Source organism: Vespa velutina, chromosome 24, assembly GCF_912470025.1.
Source record: "Vespa velutina chromosome 24, iVesVel2.1, whole genome shotgun sequence".
In the NCBI taxonomy this organism is placed as follows: domain Eukaryota; kingdom Metazoa; phylum Arthropoda; class Insecta; order Hymenoptera; family Vespidae; genus Vespa; species Vespa velutina.
The window spans coordinates 470,355-487,854 of NC_062211.1; the positions used below are offsets into that span (position 1 = coordinate 470,355).

At 37.0% G+C, this 17,500-nt stretch overlaps 1 protein-coding gene across 4 annotated transcripts in view; it reads right to left on the minus strand.

Moving 5' to 3' along the window:
* LOC124957032 overlaps positions 1–17,500 on the minus strand; it is a 271,790-nt gene that overhangs the window by 192,406 nt on the left and 61,884 nt on the right. For 2 of the 4 annotated variants that reach the window (XM_047513623.1, XM_047513624.1), the window contains one exon: positions 14,825–14,960. The exons of 1 other annotated variant lie outside the window; for it this stretch is intronic. The gene's annotated coding sequence lies outside the window, so the exon portion shown is untranslated. The remainder of the gene's footprint in view (positions 1–14,824; positions 14,961–17,500) is intronic. One more of the 4 variants, XM_047513625.1, reaches the window with a different exon arrangement.

Genomic DNA, 17,500 nt, shown 5'->3' on the forward strand with positions numbered 1-17,500 from the left:
ATGACATCATAATTAACGCAACCACGAAAGAGTTTCAAGTGGATTCTAAACTCCGGACCCGGCAAGTGTGTACCGCGCTTGTTACTAAAACGTTTTGGATTTTAACAACGAGAGTGTAGTAGGTGGTCTTCAGGACTTTAAAACTCGTTCCTCTCTTAATGGGGATTGGAAGTGGGCGGAGAGGAGAGGGGAGGGAAGTAGAGACAGAGAGAGAGAGAGAGAGAGAGAGAGAGAGAGAGACCCTCGGATATAATAATCCACGGGTGTTGCGTTGGTCGTTCATAAACGATGGGAGTCACGTTTTCTTTGTTAGAGATCTCGTAATCGAGCGGGAAAAGCAAATTAGAATCCGATGTAACGAGGTGAATGATACTTTTCATTTTCGAATGCGTTTTGCCAACTTTAACACATCGAATGCGAGCACATTTTAAATTACGAATTATTATTCTTCTTTTCCATTTCTTTCGCCTCGCAATTCTTAATTGCGAATTGCAAATTATCTTGGATTTTCCTTTTCTTTTTTTCTGTTTTCTATTTTTTTTCTTTCTTTTTTTTTTTTTTTTTTTTGTTTGTTTTTGAACACATTCGTGCGTTTTATTATTCGTTAAGAGAAAGGAAAAAAAGGAGAAAAAACAAAAAAAAAAAAAAAAAAGAAAAGAAATCGGAAGATTTCGCAATATTTCGTTCTTAGCAAAGCTCGACGCAGTAAGAATAAACAAGAGAACGAAAACGCGCTTTGAAGTTTAATGTTTTCTTCGTCTTTTTGCCCTTTGCAGACGATCCTTTCCATCGCCAAAGTCTCTCTCTCTCTCTCTCTCTCTCTCTCTCTCTCTCTCTCTCTCGCAAAACTCGACAACGACATAATTAAATTAGTAAACCGACGTGAAGGAGTGGATTATTTACAAAGACGTCGTTCGATGCATCGAATTGAATATCCACGGTGGATAGGAGAGGTTGCATAACGACGTTAACGGAAAGAGAGAGCTAGAGAGAAAGAGAGAGAGAGAGAGAGAGAGAGAGCTATCGGTGTAATCACGAATAAAAAAAGAATAAATCCTTCCATTGTTCCTCTCTTCTCTTTTCCTTTTCCTCTTTTTCGTCCGAATTCAAATTGTAAAAGCTAAAACTTTCGAACGATCGTGAAAGAGGAAGAGAGAAATATAGCGAGATAGAGAGAGAGAGAGAGAGAGAGAGAAAGAGGGGGGAAAGAAAAGAGGAAGATTATTTCGCGGGCCACGATAGGTGTAAGACTTTTGGCAAGGATAGAAGATAATCGAGCGAATTAAAGCGGCGCGAATTGCTTTTAAAGACGCGTCTTGATCAAAGTTCTTCTTATCGCTGTCGGATTCGGACTCTTTGGCGAAGGTACATAACGTCGAGTTGGCACATCCGAGAAAACTTTACCATCGAGATCGCAAAAACGTTTCCCTTTGGAAAGAAACACATACACACAGACACACATATACAGATTTGCATATAACGTAAGCGAATAATGAAGAACGAATAAAAAAGAAACAGGTTGTATACTTTTAACTCGACATTAGTGGATACGTACGTATCTACACGTGGACGTGCACTGCAAAAGGGGAAAAAGGAAAAAGAAAAAAAAAAAAAAAAAAAAAGAAAAGAAAAGAAAAAAAAAAAAGAAAAAAAAAAAAAAGAAGAAGAAGAACACATAGACGCTAATGAATTTTCAATATCATGGGCTAGGATCTCTACAAGTGGAGAGAGGACACAGGGTGTATACACGTAACATTTCATTAGAATCGCTCTATGTGCATGCTCGTTACTGAAGAACATTTTCAGTCTCTCTCTCTCTCTCTCTCTCTCTCTCTCTCTCTCTCTCTCTCTATCTCTGTCTCTGTCTCTGTCTCTGTCTCTATCTTTCTCTCTTATATTCCAGAGAGAAACACGAAACGCTGAAGCAACGAAAGGAATTTTCGGCCGTAAAAGGCGAACCCTCCTCCCCTTTGCACTATGCAATCGCAGAATGGAGCGAAATAATGAGCGTTGCAACAAGGTGTAATACACTTTCTGGATTCACCTTGCTCCTTGCATCTATCGTAGCCTTTTTTCTTTTTTCTTTGTTCTTTTTTCTTTTTTTTTTTTTTTTTTTATTTTCTTTCTTCTTCTAAACATTTTTTCTCAGCTACCTTTCTTTCTCTACCACCTTTACCACGTCCGTAAATTCATCCTTGTATCTTCTTATTCGTCGTTGGTGGCCATAATAAAACATCGCGCGAATTTCCATTATTTTTCGCGAAGAAGACTCGTGTCGGATATCTTTTCCACGACATTTTTTTCAACATTATTTTCGTCGACGACCGGATAACTCGAGACGAAGTGGTTGAGGATCTTAGTGGTCGCTACGATGGCATGATTTATGATGAGGAACGAGGAAAGAGAGAGAGAGAGAGAGAGAGAGAGAGGGAGAGAGAGAACAAAAAAAAAGGGAAAAGAAAAAAATTGAATAGAAAAGATCATATTTGTTTTTTATATTGGATAATATCGCGTCCCTTTTACGCATAAATTTTATAAACGTTTAATCGAACATTATTTTCTACCGAAAGAAAGATCATAACTGTATTCGAAAAATGTTCTCTAATTAGAAATAATGTAACGATATTCGAAGGATATAGCCTTGGCCAAATTTTTTCATTATTGACGGCACTGTTGGCGGCCATCAGGGACATTCGAGAACGACGTTTGGCACGGTGAAAAGAATTTAAGAAACAGACCGACAACGACATAAACGACATTTGCATTTAGTGCTTTTCGGTCGGATGATAATTGCGTTTGAGTTTTTGACATTTGTAGTTGGTTATACGTCAATTTTATACAAGCCGCATGAGTATTAATTTTATATAGAGTTCGCATATATTACAATTAGGATGAAAATAGTATCGAAAGTTCGATTAAGGTCGTTATGTTACAATTATAATTCATATACGTTGTTATATTCGTTATAAGAGAAATTTTCGTGTGAAACGATTGAAACGATATGCATTTGCGTTTACGCATATGCGTATAAGAATATGCGTGAACGCGTATTCGTGCGCGTTTACGTTTTCGTCTTAGTATTCGTGTGTGTTCGTTCGTGTGTTTGTGTTTGTAATGGAACGTTATTAACCGAAAGGACCGTACCCACTGTAATCATTTTCTTCTCTAGGAGTGGGCGAGGTCAGATCTTAATCTAACAAATGTTCCGCCGACGTATAGCCGCTACTTCTCATAATTGTACGTGGTAACCATATACATTATTTCAAAGTTGCATCGTCCGGGGGAAAGTGAATTTGTTCGTGCGCACATTAATCCAAGCCTAGCCTTCGACAAGATGAATAATCGTTACAACGATAACGAGATTTTACCCATGTCTCTTGTATTGAGTCACGTTCTTTGTAAATTTTTGAAGAAAAGAAAAAGAAAACGAAAAGAAGAAAAAAAAAAAAGAAGGAAGAAAGAAAGTAATAAACGTGCAACGACGAATAAAAAAAAAAAAAGAAAAAAAAAAACATTATCCCATTGAATTCGTATTATTATTTCATATTTACGTACGTAAATGATCAATGTATTTGAAATACATTGATCAATTTTAACCTGTTAACTGCGTTCTACTTTTTAGATAATGAATTTGTATCCATAATTGCGGAACGAACGATCATTGGTGTATAATCTACTAAGTGGCACTTTGTGTGGTATCTTGTTTTGAAAAATATCACACTGAAATCAATTGAATTTCTTAAAATTATTTTTTTTACTTTTTTTTCTCTTTTTTTTTTTTTCTTTTTTCTTTATTTCTTTTGGTTTATGAATTTTATTTTATTTTATTTTTTTTTTTTTTCTTAACAATTTTTAAGTTCTCAATAAAAATAACATTTTCAAGAATGAATTATTAATTTTTTGGTAAAATAAAAATATAATACTTGCTTGTTTTTTTTGTAAAATTTATAATAGGAACGTTTATTCTTCGTACGACTGCGTTATTGCTTGATGTTAATTCCGCACTGTGTGAGGGTTTTTTTTTTTTTTTTTTTTTTTTTTAAATTAAAACTCATAATTAAACAATTAACAGGTTAAGGATTACACGACTATATTGATGACTTTATATATTCGTCTAACAAAGAAGAAATAATTGAGACGAAAGAAAGTCGATCGATCGTTACACTTCGTCCGAATTAACAAATTTTAGTACGAAAAGAAACTCACGAATATAATCGTATTTTGGGAATGGGAGGAAGGGAATGGCAAAAAAAAAAAAAAGAAAGGAAAGAGAAACCTATCAATACGGCGGTGAATCGATTAACTCCGGCGTCTGCAAATTTATTTATACATTATTTAATATAGGAAAAAAAGAAAAGAAAAGAAAAGGAAGGAAATAAAAAAAGAAAAAGAAATCCAAGTAAAACAACGATACGTTCGTGGAGTTTAATAAAACGATATAGTTATTTTAACTTACGAAGGTGATTAATTAAACGTGTAAAATTCAAAAGTCTGTTTTTGTACGTTTTCTTTTTTTCGCCTCCTTTTATTTTTTTGTTTTGTTTTGTTTTTTTTTTTCTTTCTTTTTGTTTTTCTCTTTTTCTTTTCTTTACTTTTCCACCGTCGAATACAATTCACGGATATCGATGGTATTAATAAATCCGTAGGATCGGCGTATAAAGGTCTCGAGCGTAAGTAAGGTTATCCTCGCAATATTTCCTCTTTATTTATCCGACTTTTGAGAAAAGATAAAGACGCTCTCGGTTGATGGTACAAAGAAGAAAAGCCGAAACCTTTAGAAAAGAAACCGTATAGATATACCAACGATATATACCCTTTGACCTGAAAAGAACCGTTCAAAACACACCCTTCCAATATTGGGAACGGACGCAAATTTGTCTCAGAGAAACTTTTATGCTGCATTCGCGAAGATTATAAAGTAACGACGAGAATGACGACGATCGGATCGGATCGGATCGAATCGGAGTTGGAGTCTGAGTCGGAGTCGGAGTCGGAGTTGGAGTTGGAGTCGAATAGGAAAACGTCAAAGAATAAGAAAATAGAGAGAAAATAGAGAGAAAGTTATATAAAAGGGAAAAACTAGCCATCGAGGGTTGGTTAGCCTTCGACGTATCGTACTTTTTCGTGGATGGAGAAGGATGATATAGGAGGGACAAGGGGAGAGAGAAGTCAAAGGAAGAGTGCCATTGTTTGCGATATATTTAAAGGTTAAACGAAAGACGGACACCGATGCTCTTCCCCCTTTCCCTGCCTACCCCCACCACCACCACCACCCACCGCCTACTTATCCTTCTTTTTTACTTTCGTCGTACTACGCGTTTGCATGTCGTCGGAAAAAAGTATGTATTACGCCGTCGGCAATACGAATTATGAGTTACAAATGAAAGGGGAGAGAAGAGGGCAAACGAGAGCTGACTCTGCTATGACTAGAGAGTAGAGAATGAAGTAGAGGAGGAAGAGAGAGAAAGAAAGACAGAGAGAGAGAGAGAGAGAGAGAGAGAGAGAGAGAGAGAGAGAGAGAGAGAGAGAGAGGAGGAAGGAGTAAGGTAGAAATAATTCCGAATGCGTGGGTCAAACAGACATTCTAAGGCCTCTTTATTGCCGGGTCAAAGGAAATCCCAGGAGCGGATCGGGAAGCACAAAGAAGAGGATTTTACGCGTCTGCCAGCCTGCCTGCCTTTTTTACTCCGCGAGGAAAGTCCAAAGAATTTTTACAGGGAGAAGAGGAGACAAGACCGAATGATCGTGCGCGCGCACGTATGTATTTCAAATAGAGAGAGAGAGAGAGAGAGAACATTCTCTAAACGAAGAGAATATTGAAAATATTTTACGTCCTCGGAAAGCTCGAGATTCCATAGAAGGAAAGGAAGAAATAGAGGGAGAGAGAGAAAGAGATAGATAGATAGATAGAGAGAAGGAGAAAGAGAGAGAGAGAGAGAGAGAGAAAGAGAGAGAATGAAGGTACAATCAGGTGGCTTTTTGTAAGATATAACGAATATAACGAATTAATCGCGTTTCAGTCTACTACGATCGAACGCTTTTAAGACGTTCCTCGATCACCGTCGTCCCTCGATGCTTTCTCCAAGGGAGAATACCAATTCGAAAAGTCTGATGGGCCACCATTCTCCAAAAGAGGTCAGCCCGGCGTTACTCTGACGAATGGTCGCCCCTTTCCCGCGATAATGCACGTTCTCATATCAACGCTGAGAAACCACGTTGCTTTTCGAAAACGTCATTCGGAAGTTCTCAATCACCCTCGAGTACCTTTTCCCTCTCTCTCTCTCTCTCTCACCCCTTCTCTCTCTCTCTCTCTCTCTCTCTCTCTCTCTTGGCCAACATGGCATGCGCAATTCAGCTTCTCCCTTTTCTTGATCCCGACGAATTTCAAAAGGTAATGGAAAGTTCGATTTTCTCGTTTCTAGATCGTTCAACGAGTCAGCTCGTAGGGGTTACGCCTGAAATTCTTCACGGTCGACGTAACAAATTTCAGGGCTCCAACCGTTCCCTCAATCGGATTCATTTTCGATCTAGTTTTTTTCCCTTTTTATTTCCTTTTTGTTTTTGTTTTTTCTTTTTTCTTCTTTTTTTTTTTATTTCCTTTGTCGAACTAACCGTCCACTCTCTACGTCTCTACGTCTCTCTCTCTCTCTCTCTCTCTCTATCTATCTATCTATCTATCTCTCTTTCTCTCTGATCACCACGAACAATAGGTTAATCAGAATGAAAACGATCGACTTAGGAAAAAATACAACTTTGATAACACCATTATGCTTCGTTACTTTCTCTCTCTCTCTCTCTCTCTCTCTCTCTCTGTCCTTTCTTCGATGAACTTGCCCTTTCTCGAAAATGGAGTACTAACGATTCATTGACTTGACTCATTGCTATTAGCGTCCCAGCAGATATTAGCCGGTTGGCACAGCTGTTTCGACAAGGATGGTGTATCATTGACAACGAATGAAAAAGATGTGTCAGATAAAAAAAAAAAAGTAACAAAGCAGAGAAAAAGCAGTGTCCATAACGTGTGTGTGAAAGGCACAAATTGGTAGCGATTTAATTAAATAATCATAGAACTACGGTGAATGAGAATATCGTTCGTGAGACGAACTTGAAAGTTTGATAGGGATATGAGATTTCGAATGGCCCGATGAAACAGGAGAAAGCTTATGAAAGAAAAAAAAAAAAAAAGAAAGAAAAAAAAAAAATAAAGAAAGAAAATAAAAAGAAAAGGAAAAAGGGGGAAAAAAAAAGAAGACAAAAAAAAAAGGGAAACGAGAAACGTCATACGCACTTCGCGTGTATGACCAACGTGACCGAGAACACACATATACACATACACGCACACACACGCACACACACGCACACACACGCACGCACATCCTGGTCACGTCTGCCGGTCGATCTATTCAAAAGAATTGCAAGTCCATCCACGTAACATAAAATATAGTAAATCGGGCAGAGAGTAATGCCTCGCTCGTAAATAACATGACATATGTTCGTAGGAGGCACGGCTGGCATGCACGCGGTAAATCTTTCGAGTCTGAAAACGATCGATATTTCGTGTTCGCCGCGCTTTAAAGCCGCCATATTGTCAAGCATTGACTCGCCACCTATCGGAAAATCGATCGACCTTTGTCACCGGCGGCAATTTCGAACGAATCCTATGCCTTTTATAATAAACCTTATCATTACAAGCACGTTTTATAGAAATTCCATTTTTCTTTTTGGCATTTTGTATACGTATTTAAAAAAAAAAAAAAAAAAGAAAAAAGAAATGTCCCTTTTCCTAACGCAATCGCGATTACCTGAATTATCTTCTCTTGTAAATATCATAATCTATCGTGAGAAAAGAAAACTCGTCAAACAGACGAAGCTATTTATGAATGATGATGGATCAAGGATGAATTCCCATTTCAATTCGTTTAAGAAAAAAAAAGTAAAAAAAAAAAAAAAAAAAAAAAAAAAAAAGTAAAAATTAAAACGAAAACAGAAAGTAAAAAAGGAAAAGAAAGAAAGAAAAAAAAAAAAGGAACAAGAAAAAAATGGAAAATTTGCTCAGGTAAAATCGTTTCAATGGCGTACAAGGCAAGGGATTAAGCAATTTATTTATAAAATTGTCGCATGAAAAATTAAAGACGCGAGAAGCTATTTCCATCCGTATTTTTCGTTGACGTACAAGGATTGGACTCTTTCTTTTAACCTTTTCCCTTTTCCTAAAAAGCATTTCATCGTAGTTCACGAAGAATAATTTAAAGAAGTTTTTCTTGATCCTCATTAATGGGTTTTGCTCGAAATCAAAAAATATAAATTGTTACGTTATGTAATTATCAGAATTGCAAATTCGCATTAAATGCTAAGTCTAACTATTTATTTCGTGTAACTTGAACAGAGAAAAGGAGAGAAAAGAGAAGAAGAAGAAGAAGAAGAAGAAGAAGAAAGAAGAAAGAAGAAAGAAGAAAAAGGAAAAAGAGAAAAGTGAAAGGAAAAAGAAAAAAAGGAAGAAGAAGAGGAAAAAGAAGAAAAGAAAAGAGAAAAGAAGTTTTAGGAAAATGGAGAGAGAGAGAGAGAGAGAGAGAGAGAGAGAGAAAAAAAAAGGGAGATTAAAGCAAGAGTTTGATTCGCGATCGCGTCTTCTCCGAATGTGGTTGAAGGCTGACAAGGGTTCCGAGCGCGAGCACCGATCAACGTCACACGTTGCTTTTCACAAAGTTTCCAACGAATTCACGATAATTCGCGGTGTAGCCTTCCACAATGTTTCCACCATGAAAGCGCTCTCGTTCGGTCGTTCTCTATGGTGCTTTCCATTTCTAAAACGCGCGACGGTTCTTTAGCCTTTAAATCGAAATAGTATGCTTGATAAGCATGTAATCCGCAAGCGGGAATGAATATTTTCTCTCTCATTTACGTTTCCATTTAAGTTACCAGCGTCGAGAGTCGAACGCTCGTTAACGGCATTATCAAAGGTTATCATATTATTGCGTACCAATTCTGGTTAAACGTTTATCGCGAAACAATGTTTCCTATTAGACTAACAACTAGTCAATTTAAAATTTGCTAGTCGATAAGACCGTAACAGTTTTGAAAGTAGACGAAAAAGATAGGAATTTTATCGAGCAGAAGATGACAACGACGACAGATACAAAAAAAGAAAAAAAAAAAAAAAAAAAAAAAAAAAAAAAAAAAAGAAAAATGATAATTTTGAAATCTCGGTAATATGAAATAACACGGTCGGCTAAGTATACGACACGATTGGTGGAGGAATGAAATGGTTAGGGTCGGCCTCTCATCAAAACCGAGATAACAATCGCTATCCCGGCCATTACGGTAAACCTTATTTAATTTTACGTTCTACCTCGTTCCGCTAAATCACACGAAATTTCCTTCGGACGCGATTAAGTCACGGATTTGACGGGAGATTGATTAAAAGTGGCCCTTTCACTTTTCTTCTTCCTCCTTCCTCCTCCTCCTCCTCCTCCTCCTCCTCCTCCCTCCCTCCTCTCGTGGGATCCTCCCGTCGTATCCTCGTGGGATCCTTCGTAGAAAAGGTTCCTTCGGAGAAACTCGACAATCGAAAAATATTTTTGAAAAAAAAATCACCATATCTCGTCTATTTAATAAATTTTTCGAAAATAAACGTTTCTTTTTTCTTTTTTTTTCTTTTTTTCTTTTTTTCTTTTTTTTTTTTTTTTTTTTTAGATTCAAAACGAAACAAAATATCGTGTTATCGTTTTTCGAGGCCTTCTGCTCGATTGTACATTTTATTCACAGGGTGGGGGGAGAGAAAAAAAAAAAAAAGAAAAAAGAAAAAGAAATCTAAGAGAAACGAAAACGAACAAACGTTATTTGAAAGGAACAGTCCGAAACATTGAAATTACGTACCAACCTATAAATACTTAATAATGACCACTTTTCCGTCGAGTTTCCTGCAAATACTGGCATTTCGTTTTCCGCTAGCGAATTCGTGCTAACGTGCTAGCATTGCTGTTAACGTTGGTGTTACCGAGGCAGGGCAACAGCAGCTTCATCACCCGATTTCGCAATTATCGAAGAAATAAGAGGACAATTGCATTTGGCTGCGACAAATCGCCCTGTCGAGTTCTCCGACCTCCCTACTCTTCCCTCTCTCTCTCTCTCTCTCTCTCTCTCTCCTCTCTCTTTCTCTCTCTCTCTCTGACATACGCGCGCATACAAACGTAATGAACACGTTTACACAGAACTACAATACACATGCATACACATACACGCAGGAGAGTTGAACTACGAGAACGGAAACAAGAGAGGGGAAAGAGAGAGGGAGAGAGGTAACAAGCAAGGCAGGAAGCGTAATATGAAGTTCCATGTAATCGAGAGCGTTAATCGAACGACTCGATAATCGTTAGATCCGGCCAACAAAGTTATGCCGATCGTCTCTCTATTTGAGCATTGTCGCGCACACGAATTTTATGCTTACGATTTTACTCCTTTCACTTTGCTTACGAATATTTTCACAATGTACGTATCCAGATTGTATAATCAGAATAAAACGTTATCCAAAAAAAAAAAAAAGAAAAAAAAAAAAAAGAGAGAAAGAAAATGAAGAGAAAAAAAAAAAAAAAAAAAGAAAAACATCGTATCGTACGTTACTTCGTTACATATCCACAATCTTATCATTGTTTGCCCCTCGGACGAAAAGGGGTCACAATCGATAAATCCATACCGTTAGAGATAGAGATAACCTTTCGAACGAGAATAGTGAATAATAGTTGTGCCGTACTACGTTAACATCCGATAACATTTACATGGTTCTACGTAATTAGCTGTATTACGATAATGAAAAAGGGTTTTATATAAACGCGATAGACACGATAGACGACACGTGGTTAAAAAAAAAAAAGAAAAAGAAGGCTTGGCAAGAAATGAAATCAAATGGAAAGACGAGATTATCCATGTGGATTCCCATGGATGATCTAAAACAAAAAACAAAAAAAACAAAAAAAAACAAACAAACAAACAAAAATTCTTAGATTTCCTACGATTTCTCTTTATCTTCCTTACTTATCCTTTGATGGAATTTGATTGCACGATTTAACAAGTGATCGGAAGATTGAGATTTCTTTAAGTAACTGTATGTATATACCTTTCTCGATCGTTCCTCAAAAAGTTTTACCTTCACAGGAGATAAAACCTTATAGAGGAGCTTTACAACTATTACAACGAAAACTCTCTAACAAAACGTTTATACGAATGAACTTGGATAGGAATATCGGACTAATGTACTAGACGAAGAGAATATAAGAGAGAAAGAGAGAGAATGAGAGAGAGAGAGAGAGAGAGAGAGAGAGAGAGAAAGAGATATAGAGCCTAAGTGAAACGAATGTACGTAGTTTCCGGTTACAGTTTCACAGGACGTTGTAACGGTGTCAACTTTGTCCATTAACCATCGATTTCACTCGGTACTTTGGCCAACTGGGCTAAAGCATTTACCCTCTCTTCTTCGATAGCATTCAAATTTCAAATCCAATGCGATGGTTTCTCTCTCTCTCTCTCTCTCTCTCTCTCTCTCTCTTTCCAGTTTTCATTTTTTTTTGTTCCTTTTCCAACAACCATTTCTACTTACTTTTTCCTCGATCGTACTCTTTTCTCATCGAACCTTTTTTCCTCTTTTTCCTTTTTCTTTTTTTTTTTTTTTTCCTTTTTCTTCTATTTTTATCTTTGTTCACGAGTCAAACTCAATCGGAAGAGATCGGAACCACGAGTTCTTAATTGCAAGCTACTAATGAAATACCAACGAGAAGGATGTAAATGGCACATAGCATAAATCCTTACACGGCTTTCTCTCATTGCGATTACGTTGACGCGCTAGAATACGCACGAGAGAGAGAATATAAATACAATTTTCCTTTTCTGCACGTATAGACAAAAGGAGGGTGGGTGGGTAGGTGGTAGTGGTGGTGGTGGAGGTGAGAGGGGGGGGGGAATATATTAACGAACGCGACAAAGAAATTAGACGTTGGTGTTATTGATATTCCACGTTGGAAATTTCACGCAGGGTGCGATGGAGAAGGCGGGAGGGAGGTGGAGGTTAGAGGGAGAGACTCGAAAATTATCAAGACGTGATATTCCTTTATAATTACATTTGTTTCCACTAGTTTGATACGCAAAATTTCCACGAAGAGATTCTTATTCGTCATTTGAAGTCTGTCTAGCCTTTTCCTTTCTTTCTTTCTTTCTTTTTTTTTATCTATTCTTTTATTTTGTTATTTTTTTTCCTTCCTCTCCCCCCCCCTCCCTACCCCCTTTTTTCTCTTCTTTTTTCCTTTTCATTCTTTTTACACGCTCGTTAAGATCGATCCTTGAGGAGAAGAGCTCCAGGTAGATAAACTCTGCAACGTTTCTCATATCTAGTATACTAACTCTAATATTTACGAACGAACGAGCAAAACGTTTCCGATTTAATTAGTCGACCAAGTCAAGTGGAAAGTATTAAAAAAGAGAAGACGAAGAAGAAGAAGAAAAAGAGGGAGGAAGAAGAAAAAGAAGAAGAAGAAGAAGAGAAAAAAGCAGAGAACAAATAATAGAACGAATTGAACGAAAAAAAAAAAACAAAAAAAAAAAAACAAGAAGAATCAAACAAACAAACAAAGAAACAATGAAAAAAAAAAAGCAACAGAACAGGAAAAAAAAAACAAGTAAATAAATAAAGAACATCGGCATCGGTCAGATCCGTTTGCGTTAATGATCAATCTCACGATCGCCCATATCACAAAGCGCAAATTGGATGACGTAACAAAGGATCTTCCGTGCTAACCATCCTATAACACCCGTATGTATATACATACATATATATATATATATATATATATATATATATATATATATATGTATACCTGGTTCCACCAAGTCATTATAGCTTTCTCTATATCCCCCTCCACTCCCCAACTACTCTCCAACCCCTGCCGTCGCTTATACAAGCATACACAAGAGAATATACAATGGAACGCGTTAACTGCGGCACAACTCCGCATAGCGAATCTGAATCTCCGTTAGTGTTGTGTTGGTTGGTCCCTACTACAAAATAGTACTACCCCCATACGCGTTACGTAGTAGCATTTATTTATCGCCTACAAATATTACGATCGTTTTTCAGAGCGAAAGAGTACAACAACGACAACCACGGCTTTTCGAGTTTTCCAACAGTAACAGACCTATAAACAATTGTTTCGCAGGCTAATAAATTAGATCGATATCTTTTCCTTTTCACATGAACGCTTTCCACACGAAATCTTTTTCCTATTGATAAGATGACGGAATTAGTAATATTTTTACAAATGAATTCGCAATTTCTTATCACGAAATTCACATTAACTGAATAGATATGCCGGTTTTCATATGTAATACATGCAAAAGTTTGGAAACCTTCGAACGGATAGATGCAAAAAAAAAAAAAAAAAAAAAAAAAAAGAAAAAGAGAAAAGAAACTTTAATAACAAAGGAACTCTGCCGAATCGTGAATGATCTTTAATGCGTTCAAATTTATGCGCGTGCACGTTTATTTTTTTTATCTCATGGGAAAAGAGAATATAAACAAGAACGTTAATAAAGCGTTATTCTCTCTTTCGCATTAGCTCTTAGCGTTATGATTACAAAGTGTTAACTCGGTGGATTACGGGTCGCGTGCCACTCTACCGCGCGCCTACAATTCTTTTCCCTCCCCAAAGGCACGCTTTGTTCCTCGAATAATTATGAGACGACGAGAGTTAACAGGATAATTCCAGGGCGACGAGCGCCACGACCAAAGTGGTGCCTGGCTCCTTCTCTCTCTCTCTCTCTCTCTCTCTCTCTCTCTCTCTCTCTCTCTCTCTCTGTCTGTCTTTCCTTTCATTTTCTTTATTCTTCGTTAAAATTACTTAACTCCAAGAGAGAGGCTCGATCAAGTGGCTATAACGTTTCTCAAACGAATTTTCTTCTTCTTTTTCTTCTTCTTCTTCTTCTTATTATTATTATTATTATTTTAGCGCGAATATGTCTCTTTCTTTTCAATCCTTATTTTCTAATTTCCTTCAACGAAGAGCAGAGAAGGAGAGAAGGAAAGAGGATCACGCGCGAAGATACGTTTTACGTACATACATACATACATATATATATATGTATATATGTATACATACATATATACATACATACATACATTGATAGATAGATAGATACACGTACGCAATATACACAGATGCGTTCTCTAATTGACAATGAGCGAATAACTCTGTTTCGAGTTTCTACGGTGGAAATACGAATGGAGTTTACTGCCATCCACCCCTTTTCTCCCTTCATTAAGACTGCAATCATTCCATCATTCCATCGTAATCTAATAGTAAACTTGGCCCGTCCATTTCTACCAATCCAAATGCGACCCAGTAAAGTCCTACAGTTAAATTTCCTGTGCCCGGAAAAACAACAGTCTGCAGTATACGCGCGATGCTTGTTATCGACCCTTTCATCGATAAATCCTTTTCTAATACCACTTTTCGTCCTTTCTCCGATCTCCATTTCCTCTCTCTTCTACCCTCCCCCAGCCCTTGTCGATACCCCTCCCCTATCTCTTTTTCTTCCTTCCTCTCTCTCTCTCTCTCTCCTCCCTTTTCTCTTTCGTGATTAGTTAACGTTTTAGCAGTGTAATCTAAGCATCGTTTTCAACTAAGCGTGTAAAGTTATATACTCGTTTCGGCTAGTAACACGATAGCTTTTCATAAAGTATATACATCGTAAGAGAAAGACGAGGCTTGACTACGTGATAAAGCGTACTTTAGACTTTAACATTACAACGTTAACTTCTTACGATGTTTAAAGGACGTACGTTATTCTCGTGTGAAATCTTCAAAGTTCGCCGACGTGATCTCACCTGGGCGAATCGCCGACGAGCTCGGACATACACCAGTCGATCACTCGAAAAGGTAGAATTCTTAACGTCCAAGTGTATATATATTTCGACCCTGAAACAATATAAAATAAGAAGGTCAATAAGAAGATCCTTTGGCTGGTTGACTGACTGAACTGACTGACTGACCTGACTGACTAAACTGACTGATTGACTGCCTGACTGACTGAACTGAACTGACTGAACTGAACTGAACTGAACTGACTGATTGACTGATTAACTGGCTTGCTTAATGGATAATAAAGAATTATGTTGACTATTTTTGTCACTATCATATTCTTATATAATAAAATAAATTATATATGTGATATTATGAAACATGGGAATGATTAAATGCGTGTTTCTATTTTACCTCAATGTTTTCCTAATTATAATAATACCTAGTTTAATTAATCGTAACAAACGTAATAAGGAAAACTTTATTTTTATTAATATATTCAAAGTTTAATGAGTCTGATCTATAGATGATCGTTAATCCTATATAATAAGTTTATCGATGTAAAATACTCTCTCTCTCTCTCTCTCTCTCTCTCTCTCTCTCTCTCTCTCTCTCTCTCTCTCTATTGTACTTTTCGATTAATCACGAAAGTAACGTACCTTCGTTAAGAGAAACTAATTAACGAGGGATAAAATCCTGATCGAAACATCCAACTAAAGAGAAACAATATTTCGTTTCGGAGAATGGTTTTCAATAAAATGATTCGATAAAAAAAATTTTTTTTTTCTAAGAATATACCACTCACGAACATACAATTTCTTTCTCTCTCCCTCTCTCTCTCTCTATCTCTCTCTCTTTCTCTCTCATAAGATCGTACATAATTCAAGTTCTAAGGTTCCCAGGCGCGTTTAAGTCGCGAAGACGGTAAAAAGTGCTCCCAAAGCGCTTTCCATTTTAACCAGAATTTTTGCACATTAGTGTACCGGTAAAACGTAGTACAAACACATCCTATTATAGCGTCCTTCTTCGTCGTTCCTTTTCCTGCGGCTTACCCGAAGCTGCTTAAACTTAATAGCTCAAAAGTTAAGCTTAATGTAAGACGTTGGTGTACGTATTTTAGAAGAACGGCGAGAGACGTCCAAGGGACGCCATAAACAGGGTTTGACTCTGAAAGAAAAAGCACCTTACTTTTCCTTACCCCCCTCCCCCCACTCCCGTCCCTTTTCTCTCTTTCTTTATTTCTCTCTCTCTCTCTCTCTCTCTCTCTCTCTTTCTTTTTCTCCTTTCTTTTTTTTTTTTTAATAGATGCTACTCTGCCGCGCTATTAGAGCCATTTCGAAAGATTAACTTCATTTTGGATAAAATATCGTCGGATTAAAATTTTTTCTAAAAGTTTTTAAATATATCCCTTTATTAAGTTCAATTACGGCAAAGAGGATCTTCATTAACTGTTAATAAAAGGGGAAAATCGTATAAACCATGGGGAAAATCGTATAAATCGATCGATGATTCCAAGTCATTTGTGCGAAGATACACGAAAAGATTATTATCACGATTATCGCGATAATCAAAGTGATAATATTCACGTGTACCTTGAAACATTCGATATAAATTATAAAAGATGATCCTTCGAGTGAAATTTGGTACATCGTAAACGTATACCATTAGAAATGGGCGATCGCTTAAGAAGGCGAGTATCAAGACACGTCTTAATCTTCGTCATCGGCAGCCGTCTTGATGTTTCCTAGACACGCGAGAGAACAACAAAAACCCCGTGACACGTCAATTTCTCGGCTATTTAAACTTTTTCTAAATATACTGATGACGTTTTAGTCCTTTACTTATGTATTTTACGTAAAACACAAAACAATAATATCACAATAGTAAAAATTGTATATACATAAATATAAATATATGTAAATGTCTTTTAACTTGTATATTACTCGAATTCATTGATATCAATTTTAAAGATGATTTTTAAATTTAACGATAAAAAAAAGAAATTACATTTGCTATTAAATTCTTTAATTACTTAGAATAAAAAAAAAAAAAAAAAAAAAGAAAGAAAAGAAAAAAGAAAAAGAAAAAAAAAATCCTCCTTTAGCGCATACTTGAACACATCGTACGGCATTCGCCATAAGTCTCGTTCTTCGCTCGAACGAGAAAGGATGAAAAATTAGATTATCGGCCGAGTACTTTCTTTCTCTCTCTCTCTCTCTCTCTCTCTCCCACTCACTCACTCATAGAGCAAACCATCGTAGATATAACAAAAGCGTCCGGATCGCTCGTAACTCTATATTAAATAATTTAGTAGTACTCGGTCGTTTCTAACAGACTTTTCTCCGTGCATAACTAGCTCGTACACGTAGAAAAAGAGGTAAAGGACAAAATGCTTTTGCCTTCCGCAAACTTAAAACCCCAACTTCTATTCTACCAACCGACAACCCCTCTTTTCGAGTATCACTACCATCACCACCACCACCACCACCACCTACATCACCACCCTCGGTTAGCATATCTCAGCGAATTTCTATTCTCGTATCACGCGAGAGTTATTAAGGCAAAGTATAACGCGTTGCATTTAGCCAACACCCCATAAAACTGTAAACACGTTGTCGGCATCGGTTTTATCGCGTACTCATCGCACCGCGTTGGCA